The following is a 12,002-nucleotide window of genomic DNA, read 5'->3' as shown; positions in this document are numbered from 1 at the left end:
CATGCTACAATATAATATCTTAAGACTGATTCTGCAAGCGAGTTATAAACCATGATTAATTTTTTCCTGGGTAGAATATCTCTCAAGATATAAAATTTATGCATTAGAGCCCTTATTCGTTTACTGACATGAGTGATATGGTCTGACCAACGTAAATGTTGATCTATGAAGGCACCTAAATACTTTATAGAGAAAACTTTTTCTATTGAAGAACAGTCACAATTTTGTCCTTGACATTTTGCGTTATGAAATTGTATATGAAAATTTGTAGGTTGGTCAACAATTGTTGGGCTAAAGGCGATATATTTTGTTTTTTTAATATTTAATGTCAGTTTGTTAAATTTTAGCCATAAGTTTAGCTGTTTTAGGTTCATTTCAGAGCTGGTTTTAACCTCCTCCCATGTTTTCCCCATAAATAATATTGCCGTGTCATCGGCATAACAAACAATGTGGCCGTTGAAACTATTAATTCTTGTGATATTGTTCAGATAAATATTAAATAAAAGTGGTCCTAATACTGTTCCTTGTGGTACTCCGAATTTTATTATAGATTCAGAACTCAATTCTGGGCCAATTTTTACTCGTTGAGCTCTTTCCGACAAATAATCTGCTATTAGATTTAGTGCAATTCCCCTAACCCCATAATTACTTAGTTTATCTAAGAGAATTTTGTGAGAGACCGTGTCAAACGCCTTAGCTAAATCAAGGAAAACCACTAAGCATTTCAATGATTCATCCACAGCTCCTATCACTTTCTCCGGTAGGTCAACTACAGCCCTTTCTGTACTTGATTTTTTTACAAAACCAAATTGCTTATCTGAAATAACCTTATTTATATGAAAAAATTCAAGAATCCTTTCTTTTAGGGCCATTTCAAATATTTTAGCAAAATTATTTATTAAAGAAATGGGCCTGTAGTTGTTCAGTTTACTCGAATTTTCGGATTTAAAAATGGGGGTGACTGTAGATTCTTTCCATTGTAGTGGTATTTTACCACTTTGAAAACACAAATTTATAATATGAGTTAAAGGCTGTGAGATTAGATCATGGATATTTTTTTATTGTTTTAGCATACAATTTATCTGGTCCAGGAGCACAGTTATTTTTTAACTTTGATATTGGTATTGTTACTTCATTTTTAGTTACTGGTTTCAAGAATAAGCTAGATTCAACCTTATCTTTAGCAATAAAATTATCAGGTATACTTGTCACCGGTATTCTATTTGCTATATCAGCACCAATATTAGAAAAGATAAACATATCTGCTTTTTCTTTGTTATTACTTACAGCTATATTGTCATTAACAATTGATATGTGTTCAATGTTTTTAGATTTTTGATTCCGACCAGAGATATCATTTATAATATTCCACATTTTTTTGTGTTTCCACCAGCTTCATGAATTTTATTTTGATAAAAGTCATTTTTGGTTTTTTTTAGTAGACTATTAAGTTTGTTTCTATAATTTTTATATTCAGCATTAAGTGCTGGTGAAAATTGTCTTAATAATTTCTTTTTAAGAAAATCTCGTCGTTTGATTGACGATATCAGCCCCACCGTTATCCAGGGTTTTATTTTTGATATTTTTTTATGCATACTCTTTACCTACGTAGAGGTTTGTATGTAATTATTTAAGTTATTTATAAATGTATCATATGCAACTTGAGAATCTATTTTGTTGATATAAATATCATTCCAGTGTGTATTTGGATTCCGAGCAGTAAAGACGTACCATATCGCTCTCGAGATCCAAGTTCCAAGTTTTTGTGCCGGTCTCGGCTATCGGCCGGGACTAGTTTATGGTAATTAGTGAAATAAAAAGTAAAAAAACGATTTGAGTGATTAATTCTAAATGACTATTTGTGATTAATTTTGAACTCAGTGGCGTACTATATTAAGGAAATGTACCACCAAAATCAAGTGCCAAATGGGGGGTTGTATAATGTGCCCCAAATATATACACAGCCTCAACAACCTCCAGTAATATCGCCCCCATTTTATGGATTCCCGAGCAGCCAACAGACAACAAACCAATATATCCCGCCTACTCCATTCCCAAACAATAATCACCAATATAACCAAAACCTCCCTGCACATCAAATGGATCAACCAAATACATCAAATGCTTCCCAATACATCCTCAGTGGAGAGGAACTTGTCATGGAAAACTCAAGCGACGAAGAGGACGAAACTATAGAAAATGTCCATGATGGGCAAACAGTCAAAAAAATTACAAAAAAAAGAAAAGCAAACCCCAAAGATGATAACACAACAGTCAAAAAAATTACAAAAAAAAGAAAAGCAAACCCCAAAGATGATAACACAACAACAATGCAAGTGAGTACAAATAACAGATTTGAACCATTAGAAAACCTAACTAATAATAATAACACACCAGTAACACCTAAACCTCCACCTATATTTATCTATGGGGTAAATGATATCAAAAATATGACTGAAAACCTATCGACAGTCATTAAAGCAGAAGACTACCAGTCGAAAGCTCTCCCAAATGACACAATAAAAATAAACACAAAAACTATTGAGTCATACAGAAAACTTATAGAGCATTTAAATAGTAGCAAATTAGTTCACCACACATACCAAGCAAAACAAGATAGAGCTTATAGGGTAGTTATAAGAAATTTACACCACTCGATGCCAGTTGAAGAAATAAAAAGTGAACTAGCCAGATCAGGGCATACTGTCCGTAATATCATTAACGTATTACACAGAGTCAATAAATCACCACTGTCAATGTTCTATGTGGACCTAGAACCGAAAGAAAACAACAAACACATTTATACACTGGATCCTATCGGCAGTATGAAAGTCAGCTTTGAACCTCCTCACAGAAAGAAAAATATAACACAGTGTCAGCGCTGTCAACGTTATGGACACACAAAAGCGTATTGTACAAGACCTTACGCATGCGTGAAATGTGGAGGAAGTCATCCAACGCCAGAATGTACAAAACCCAGAAATACACCAGCAAAATGTGCCCTGTGTAACGGAGAACACACTGCAAACTATAAAGGCTGCGTAATTTACAAGGACTTGCAAAATGTAAGAAATAATAGACAACGCGGAAATCAGTCAACCCATAATAATCAGAACCCACATGAAAATGTTAACCCAGCACCAACTTCACAGTATCAGAGTCAACAATCACAGTACCAACAACAGAATGGAACCCAATCCTATGCCCAAGCAGTAAGAGCAGGAAATCAAGTAGCTGACATAGGGTCTCAGATGAACTTATTCTTAAACGAATTTAAAGCAATGTTCACCCAACTAATGAATCAGCATGATCCTTGCCACGCTAACAACATTAATTAATAAAATTCATTAGATCTGTTCGAATAGCCGAATGGAACGCAAATGGTTTAGCAAACCATAAAGCAGAAGTAATCCAATTCCTAGAGGACAACATAATAGACATCCTCTTTGTATCCGAAACGCATTTCACAGAAAGAAGCGTAATTAAAATACCTCAATACTCAGTCTACCACACTAGTCACCCAGATGGAACAGCCCATGGAGGATCTGCAATAATTATAAGGAACAATATACAACATCATCAAATACCGGAACATAAAACAGATAAGCTACAAGCAACAATACTTAATATAAATGCCAGGCCTTGGAACTTCGAAATTGCTGCAATATATAGCCCTCCTAGACATAGAATCACAACTGAAGAATACGAAGAACTATTCAACAAGCTAGGTAACAAATTCATTGTTGAAGGTGATTGGAATGCTAAGCATACGAATTGGGGTTCACGACTCATTATACCAAAAGGCAGAAGCCTACTAGATGCCATCAACAACACAAATTGCACCTACTTATCGACGGGACAACCAACGTACTGGCCGTCCGATACAAATAGACTACCAGATCTACTCGACTTCTTCATCCTAAAAGGAATTGCAGCAAACTACACAAACATAGAAGCAAATTGGGATCTCTCGTCTGACCACACACCAATCATAGCAACAATCAGCACCCACATAATCAAACGACCTGAAATACCCAAGTTGACTTCCCCTAAAACTAATTGGTGTGAATTCAAGTACCAGCTTGACACGAATATAAATCTTGGAATCAGACTCAAAGAAAAAGATGACATAGATAAGGCTATAAACCTGTCAAATTCAGCAAGCTGCATATCGAGCTACACCATCAACTCCAAAGCAAGAAAACAAAAATACCACTTCGAATTATATTAGACAACTAATAGTCGAAAAACAGATGGCAAAGAAGCCGCAACATTAATGACAAACACGAATATAATCGATTAACCAGACAATTAAAAACAGCGCTAAATGAAGCACGCAATGCCACATTTGAACACTACATTAGTACCTTGTCTAAAGAAGATCACTCAATATGGAAGGCAACAAAACACTTAAAGAGACCTACAGAACACAACTCGCCAATTAAGAAAGATGATGGTACTTGGGGAAGATCAGACGAGGAAAAAGCTTCAGGATTTGCAGAATACTTAGCTGGTATTTTTAAAGAACACCAAGTAGAGAATAATGATGATGGAAACTTAATAAGAGACTTCCTGGATAGTGCTTGCCCTATGACGCTCCCAATAACACCATTCAATACATCAGAAGTTAAACTAGAAATAGAAAAATGCAATAATCACAAAGCACCTGGATTTGACCTAATAACAGGATTAATACTGAAACATCTTCCATGAAGAGCATTGGTCATGCTAACTACAATATACAATAGTGCACTCAGACTGACATATTTCCCAATCACATGGAAATTTGCGCAAATAATAATGATTCACAAACCGGGTAAACCTCCAAATAAAACATCATCCTATCGACCAATCAGCTTGTTGCCGATAATGTCATAAGATCTTCGAAAGACTACTACTTGGTAGACTGAAGAATGACATTAACCTAGATGTAGAAATACCCACACACCAGTTTGGTTTTAGAGAGAGACACTCCACAACACAACAGACTCATAGAATTATAACAAAAATCCTTACTGCTATTGAGGAAAAAAATATTGCACAGCGGCATTCTTAGATGTAGAAAAGGCATTTGATAGAGTATGGCATACTGGACTTTTATACAAACTCAAATGTATTCTTCCAACCCCCTATACCTAATCATGAAATCCTACATTGAAGATCGTTACTTCCAAGTAAAATATAACACAGCAACTTCCACATATTTTCCCATTAAATCAGGTGTACCACAGGGTAGTGTCCTTGGCCCTCTCCTTTACCTATTATTTACCGCAGATATCCCAACCACTGAAACAACCCAAATCTCAACATTCGCTGACACCACCATAATCGCTGTCAATGAGGACCCTATTATCGCGTCTGCACAACTGCAAAACCACCTTGACCAATTGGGAACATGGCTCAACAAATGGAAGGTGAAAGTAAATGAAACGAAGTCAACCCAAGTTACATTTACAAACCGAGGGGATGTATGTCCAACAATAACACTAAATGATACACAATTACCAGTCAGTACACAAGTCAAATATTTGGGACTAACCCTTGACAAAAGATTAACATGGAAGCCGCACATTCAAGCCAAGAAAACCCAGATCAACATCAAAATACGACAAATGAGCTGGCTTATTGGTCGAAAATCAAAACTCAATATTGAAAATAAACTGCTCATGTATAAAACTATGATAAAACCAATTTGGACCTATGGTGTTCAACTCTGGGGTTGCTCAAAGCCATCAAATATCAAGATAATACAAAGAGTCCAATCAAAAATATTGAGGATGATATTCAACGCACCCTGGTATGTAAGCAATAAAACTCTACACGAGGACTCAGCTACACCCTTGGTAGAGGAAGAAATTCCAAGGATCACAAAGAGCTACCTTGATGGACTGAGAAGTCATCCAAATGATGAAGCAATACTGCTGAACACTCCTCCCGAATTCGCAAGACGACTGAAGAAACTATGGCCAACAGATTTAATAAATTAAATATACATATTGTGATCAAACGTAAAAAATTATAATAGGAGGGTTGCCACAGGGCAGCTTCTCCCTCATGTATTTAACATTCAAACTATTTGCTTATAGCTTCGATGAAGCAGATTGTAAATTAAAATATGTAATAAAAAAAATATCATTCCAATGTTCATTTTTTAAAAGCTGTTGTAGTTTTCCGATATTAAGGTTTTTAATTATGACTGGAGATTCAGGTGTAGGGTTTTTTTAGTTTCATTATTTACCAAAACGGCTGGAGTGAAGTGATCAGTCATGTCAGTGTGAAAAACGAACGGATCAATACTAATTTGTTGTTTTAGATTAGCTTGTGTTTTTATAAATATATGATCAATGATTGATTTTGTATTTATTGTCACTCTCGTTGGCTTGTTTATATAGGAAACAAAACCATTAGAATTTAATATATTCAAATAACTGTTTGTATAAACTTCATCTTTTTTTTTAAATCAATATTAATATCACCTGCAAATATTTCAATATTTTGTTTTTGCATTGTTCCAAAATATTCACCCAAATCCCCTAAAAATTGTTTAATATCTGTTGATGGAAGCCTATAAAAAGCCGTTATACCTATTTTGCAAATTGTATTAAATAATTTTTTACTAGAAAACGTTACCCTTAAAAATTTACTTTCATTGATGGGTAATATATTTACCGAGGCACCTAAATTATTCCTAATATAAACAACAACACCATCACATTTATTAGCTAATGATTCATTATAATGAATAGTAAAACCTGGTATTATATAGTTACTAAGATCAGTTATTTCTCTAGTTTCTGACAAAATTATAACATCGAACATGCTTTTGGACATTTCAATGTACACTAGAAGTTCCTGAAAATTATTTTGTATACTTCTTATATTAAAGTGAACGATACCCAAAGAGTATCTATCGCCGTCAGTCCTATTCTGCATGCTATCCTCAAAATTGTTAAACACCATTGTGTTTATCTCATCATTATCTAAATTATCCAAATAATCAATCATTATTCAGAATTCTACGTCTGAACTCCCGAAATAACAAAAAGAGAATAAAAGAAAAATTATCTTACAAGTGCTAAACTGGTTAATGCAATTATGTAGTACGTGAGAGAAAAGTATATAAAATAAAATCAAAACAAAAGCAGTTAATACTGAACAGATAGAACACTTCATTCTGGTTCATATTTTGTAGAGATAAGTAGATAAGAACAAAAAAATATATATATAAAAATATAAAAAGAAAATAAAAACAATAAATTACCACAACCTAATTGAGTTAAAATAAATACCTGAACAATATACAGAGATAACTAATTAACTAATTTTTCAAATTCGTCTTTATTTCTTGCAATCATCACTTTACCGTCCTTAGTAATATGAAGTTTACCATTATCAGACCAAACATTTGTTAAACCAAATTTTTCTATAGCGTGGTTCAGCATCTTGACTCTTAAGGGGGTTAAATCTTCACGTATAACTATACCAGTGCCTTTCAATAACTTTTTTTTTCTATAAATAAGTTTTTTAGTAGTAAAATAGTTTAATTTTAAGAAAATACCTCTAACTTTATTCTGTTGCGTCATACCAATTCTATAGCACGACACAGTGTCGTTATCTGACAGGGTAATAGACATTTTTTTGCTGAGTATATTTATAATTTCTTGGGAAGTATTTTCTTGAGGTTTCTCTTTCATACCAAATATTCTCAGGCTAGTTGCTCGCATGGATTGGTCTATCTGGTCCATTTTCATTTCCATTTTGCTTTTTACTAAATTGGCGTTGGTAAATGTATCTTCCAATTTCAGCATTTTGTTTTCAAAGTTTTCAATTTTCAATTCATATATTCGCTTCAACTCCGCCACTGATTCCTCAATCGTTTTCAGTTTCTGTTCAATTGTGTTTATAACTGACCGAGAAACTTGCTTTGAAATATCACTGATAAGAGTATCACTTTTTATACACTTACTAATAGCTGAATTTACAGCTTGTTCTATTTCTTCTCGGATTTCTCTGGTAATCACCATTGTTTTTGTTTAAATCTTTCACTCACTAATAATATACGATGTGTTACTTAGTCTTTCAAATTTTAAATAATTAATTTGCTGCGGTTACCACTTTATTTTTAAATTTATCGGGAGCTCAAACAACTAGCGACTATTCAGAACCAACCATTCAATACGTATTCAGACCATATCAATATATATCACACTTTGTGATTTCCAGAAAACGGTGGCCATCACCTTTCCGGTCGATAGTGGCTTTTTTAAGTCTGGAAACAAAATGAAGTCATACAGGAAAAAATCTGAAGAATACGATGGATGAGACAATAGTTCGCAGCCCAAATCGATCAGATTGGCCAAGGCAACGGCGAAGGTGCGTTGTCATGGTGGAAGAGCACTTTTCTTCCCCTGTTTTTTTTTTGGGGCTGTTTTTTTCTGTGCAAGTCGGCGTTGAATCGACCCAATAATGTGGCATAGTAAGGCCCTGTGACTGTTTGGCCCCTTTTCAGGAAACTGATATAGATCACACTTTGTGATTTCCAGAAAACGGTGGGCATCACCTTTCCGGCCGATAGGACAGTCTTCGTCTTCTTCGGAGCAGGTTCGCGGGGTGACACTGAATCTACTGTTCCTTGGTTTTTGGTGAGTACCGGTGGATCCAGGTTTCATCGATGGTTATGAAGCAACATGAATCTTACGCTTAAACAGCCTCAGACATTACTCTGAAGTTGTCTCATAGTGGTGCTTGTTGGCGTGAGTGCGCAAACGCGGCACCAGTCGCGCCGACAGCTTTCTGATGTCCAAAAATCTTTTTGGTGTTGTCCAGTTATCTCGCGAACCTTCAGTTGACTGTCTGCCAATATCGGTAATTTTTTTTCACGTTATCCACCGTGGTAGCCGTTTTCGCGGCACCTAGGCGTGACTTATCCAAAACAGATGTGCGACCACTTTGAAACGCAATAAACCAATTTTTGTCGGTCGACATTGAAGGAGAAGAGTTAGACGAAGCAACGAAGCACTAAAAAGCCCAAAACCTAGGAATTTTGTGCAGTAAGATGAATCGTCATGCAACTTTTTGCATTCAATTCGAGAGTGTGTCAGGCAATTTTGTGAACTAAATTGATCTCCGGCAAAAAATTTCGTGCATGAGAAAATGCATTTTCAAAGTGCATCTCGAAGAGATGGAAAATGAGAAATTTAGAACTTTAGGAAATATTGACGAAAATGAGTTCAATTTTTATATGTAGGGGTTTTGAAGGTAAGTGAACACAAATTTCATGACGGCGATGGTCTCCGAGGTACCTGGTGCCTAGGGTGGAGCTCGACGCGTGGGACAATCGAATAATTCGCGGGACGATCGAATAATTCGCGAAATGAAGATTGGATCGAAAAACTGAAAAATACGCGTCTAATATTTTTAACTTTAAAATCTTAAATGGAAACGCCCATTTGTTATTACAGATTTGGATTGCTTACGTAAAAATAAGCAACTTTTATTCGAGACATTTTTTCGAATTGTCGACAGATGGCGCTATAATCGGAAAAAACGATTTATCGTGATACCATAGGTAAATTATAGAAACGGTCTAATATCTCGAGAAACCCAAGTAGCACCGAACGGGTTTATTAAGTATTTTAAGGATGCTTTAAAACTATAGAATAAAACTAAAATTAAAACCAATTGGTTTTTAATTAAACCTTAAGGTTGCAATAAAACCGCTTTTAGCATAAAAGGGCCCACATTGAAAGAGGTCAATAAAACCAAAAATAAAACCTTTTTAAAACTTTGTTTTCTTAAGGAGCTGGTTTTAAAGCTGCTGTGAAGGTGCTTTTAAAACCATGTTAAGACACTTTAAGTGCAGGCAGTTTTATAGCAAACTTAAAAAGGTTTCTTAAATGGAGACTTCTAAAAACAATTTACCATATTAAATGATTCTTTAAACCCATATACTCCATAGGTATAGACCAACAAATTTTTAATGTGTTATGATACGTAGATACGTATTTGTAGCCATAAAATAATAAAAAGTACTTGGTTATTTCGGACTGTCAAGGACCCAACTTTATTGATAATGTTAACAAAAATTTAATGTTTTAATGTTAAAATAAATCGAATTTATGTCAAGTTGCTTATTTATAATTTTTATGTAAGCCTTATATTGTAATCTATCATGGCTTTCAGCATCTCCAGAAAGCAATATGGCCGAAAACCAAATAAAACTATTTTGTCTATCCTTAAAATGGAGACGTCGTAGGGATGTGTGTGTGTGTGTGTGTGTGTGTGTGTGTGTGTGTGTGTGTGTGTGTGTGTGTGTGTGTGTGTGTGTGTGTGTGTGTGTGTGTGTGTGTGTGTGTGTGTGTGTGTGTGTGTGTGTGTGTGTGTGTGTGTGTGTGTGTGTGTGTGTGTGTGTGTGTGTGTGTGTGTGTGTGTGTGTGTGTGTGTGTGTGTGTGTGTGTGTGTGTGTGTGTGTGTGTGTGTGTGTGTGTGTGTGTGTGTGTGTGTGTGTGTGTGTGTGTGTGTGTGTGTGTGTGTGTGTGTGTGTGTGTGTGTGTGTGTGTGTGTGTGTGTGTGTGTGTGTGTGTGTGTGTGTGTGTGTGTGTGTGTGTGTGTGTGTGTGTGTGTGTGTGTGTGTGTGTGTGTGTGTGTGTGTGTGTGTGTGTGTGTGTGTGTGTGTGTGTGTGTGTGTGTGTGTGTGTGTGTGTGTGTGTGTGTGTGTGTGTGTGTGTGTGTGTGTGTGTGTGTGTGTGTGTGTGTGTGTGTGTGTGTGTGTGTGTGTGTGTGTGTGTGTGTGTGTGTGTGTGTGTGTGTGTGTGTGTGTGTGTGTGTGTGTGTGTGTGTGTGTGTGTGTGTGTGTGTGTGTGTGTGTGTGTGTGTGTGTGTGTGTGTGTGTGTGTGTGTGTGTGTGTGTGTGTGTGTGTGTGTGTGTGTGTGTGTGTGTGTGTGTGTGTGTGTGTGTGTGTGTGTGTGTGTGTGTGTGTGTGTGTGTGTGTGTGTGTGTGTGTGTGTGTGTGTGTGTGTGTGTGTGTGTGTGTGTGTGTGTGTGTGTGTGTGTGTGTGTGTGTGTGTGTGTGTGTGTGTGTGTGTGTGTGTGTGTGTGTGTGTGTGTGTGTGTGTGTGTGTGTGTGTGTGTGTGTGTGTGTGTGTGTGTGTGTGTGTGTGTGTGTGTGTGTGTGTGTGTGTGTGTGTGTGTGTGTGTGTGTGTGTGTGTGTGTGTGTGTGTGTGTGTGTGTGTGTGTGTGTGTGTGTGTGTGTGTGTGTGTGTGTGTGTGTGTGTGTGTGTGTGTGTGTGTGTGTGTGTGTGTGTGTGTGTGTGTGTGTGTGTGTGTGTGTGTGTGTGTGTGTGTGTGTGTGTGTGTGTGTGTGTGTGTGTGTGTGTGTGTGTGTGTGTGTGTGTGTGTGTGTGTGTGTGTGTGTGTGTGTGTGTGTGTGTGTGTGTGTGTGTGTGTGTGTGTGTGTGTGTGTGTGTGTGTGTGTGTGTGTGTGTGTGTGTGTGTGTGTGTGTGTGTGTGTGTGTGTGTGTGTGTGTGTGTGTGTGTGTGTGTGTGTGTGTGTGTGTGTGTGTGTGTGTGTGTGTGTGTGTGTGTGTGTGTGTGTGTGTGTGTGTGTGTGTGTGTGTGTGTGTTGTATTCTTTGAAAAATAAGCCGTAATGACCAGTTCGTTTATATTTTCAGTACTTATTTCTTCCATACTAACTGTACTTCCACTTTTTAGGCAGGCCGCACATCAAAGAAACATGAAACGTAAATTACGTTTCATGGAAATAAACCACTGCTAAACAAATATATATCCGGCCATTTATGAAACTCTCCGAAAATAAAAATGTGTCATGAGCATGATCACACTCGTTTCATTGGTAGGCGGACTTTGAGATTTGTTTAGCAGTGTTTTCTTTTCATGAAACATGTTTTTCGTTTCATGTTTCATGTTTTTCGTTTCATGTTTCTTTGGTGTGCGGCTTGGCTTACAACACACTACACCACTGTTTCGCTCTAAAACAAAT

The 12,002-nt window shown here is 36.5% G+C and overlaps 1 protein-coding gene across 3 annotated transcripts in view; it reads left to right on the top strand.

Moving 5' to 3' along the window:
• LOC126883266 (putative ATP-dependent RNA helicase TDRD12) overlaps positions 1–12,002 on the top strand; it is a 176,857-nt gene that overhangs the window by 105,568 nt on the left and 59,287 nt on the right. The window lies entirely within an intron of this gene.

This window comes from Diabrotica virgifera, chromosome 1 (genome assembly GCF_917563875.1).
Source record: "Diabrotica virgifera virgifera chromosome 1, PGI_DIABVI_V3a".
NCBI lineage: Eukaryota > Metazoa > Arthropoda > Insecta > Coleoptera > Chrysomelidae > Diabrotica > Diabrotica virgifera.
Note: the sequence above shows the minus strand (reverse complement) of the source record. Positions and strands in the feature narration are given on the sequence as shown.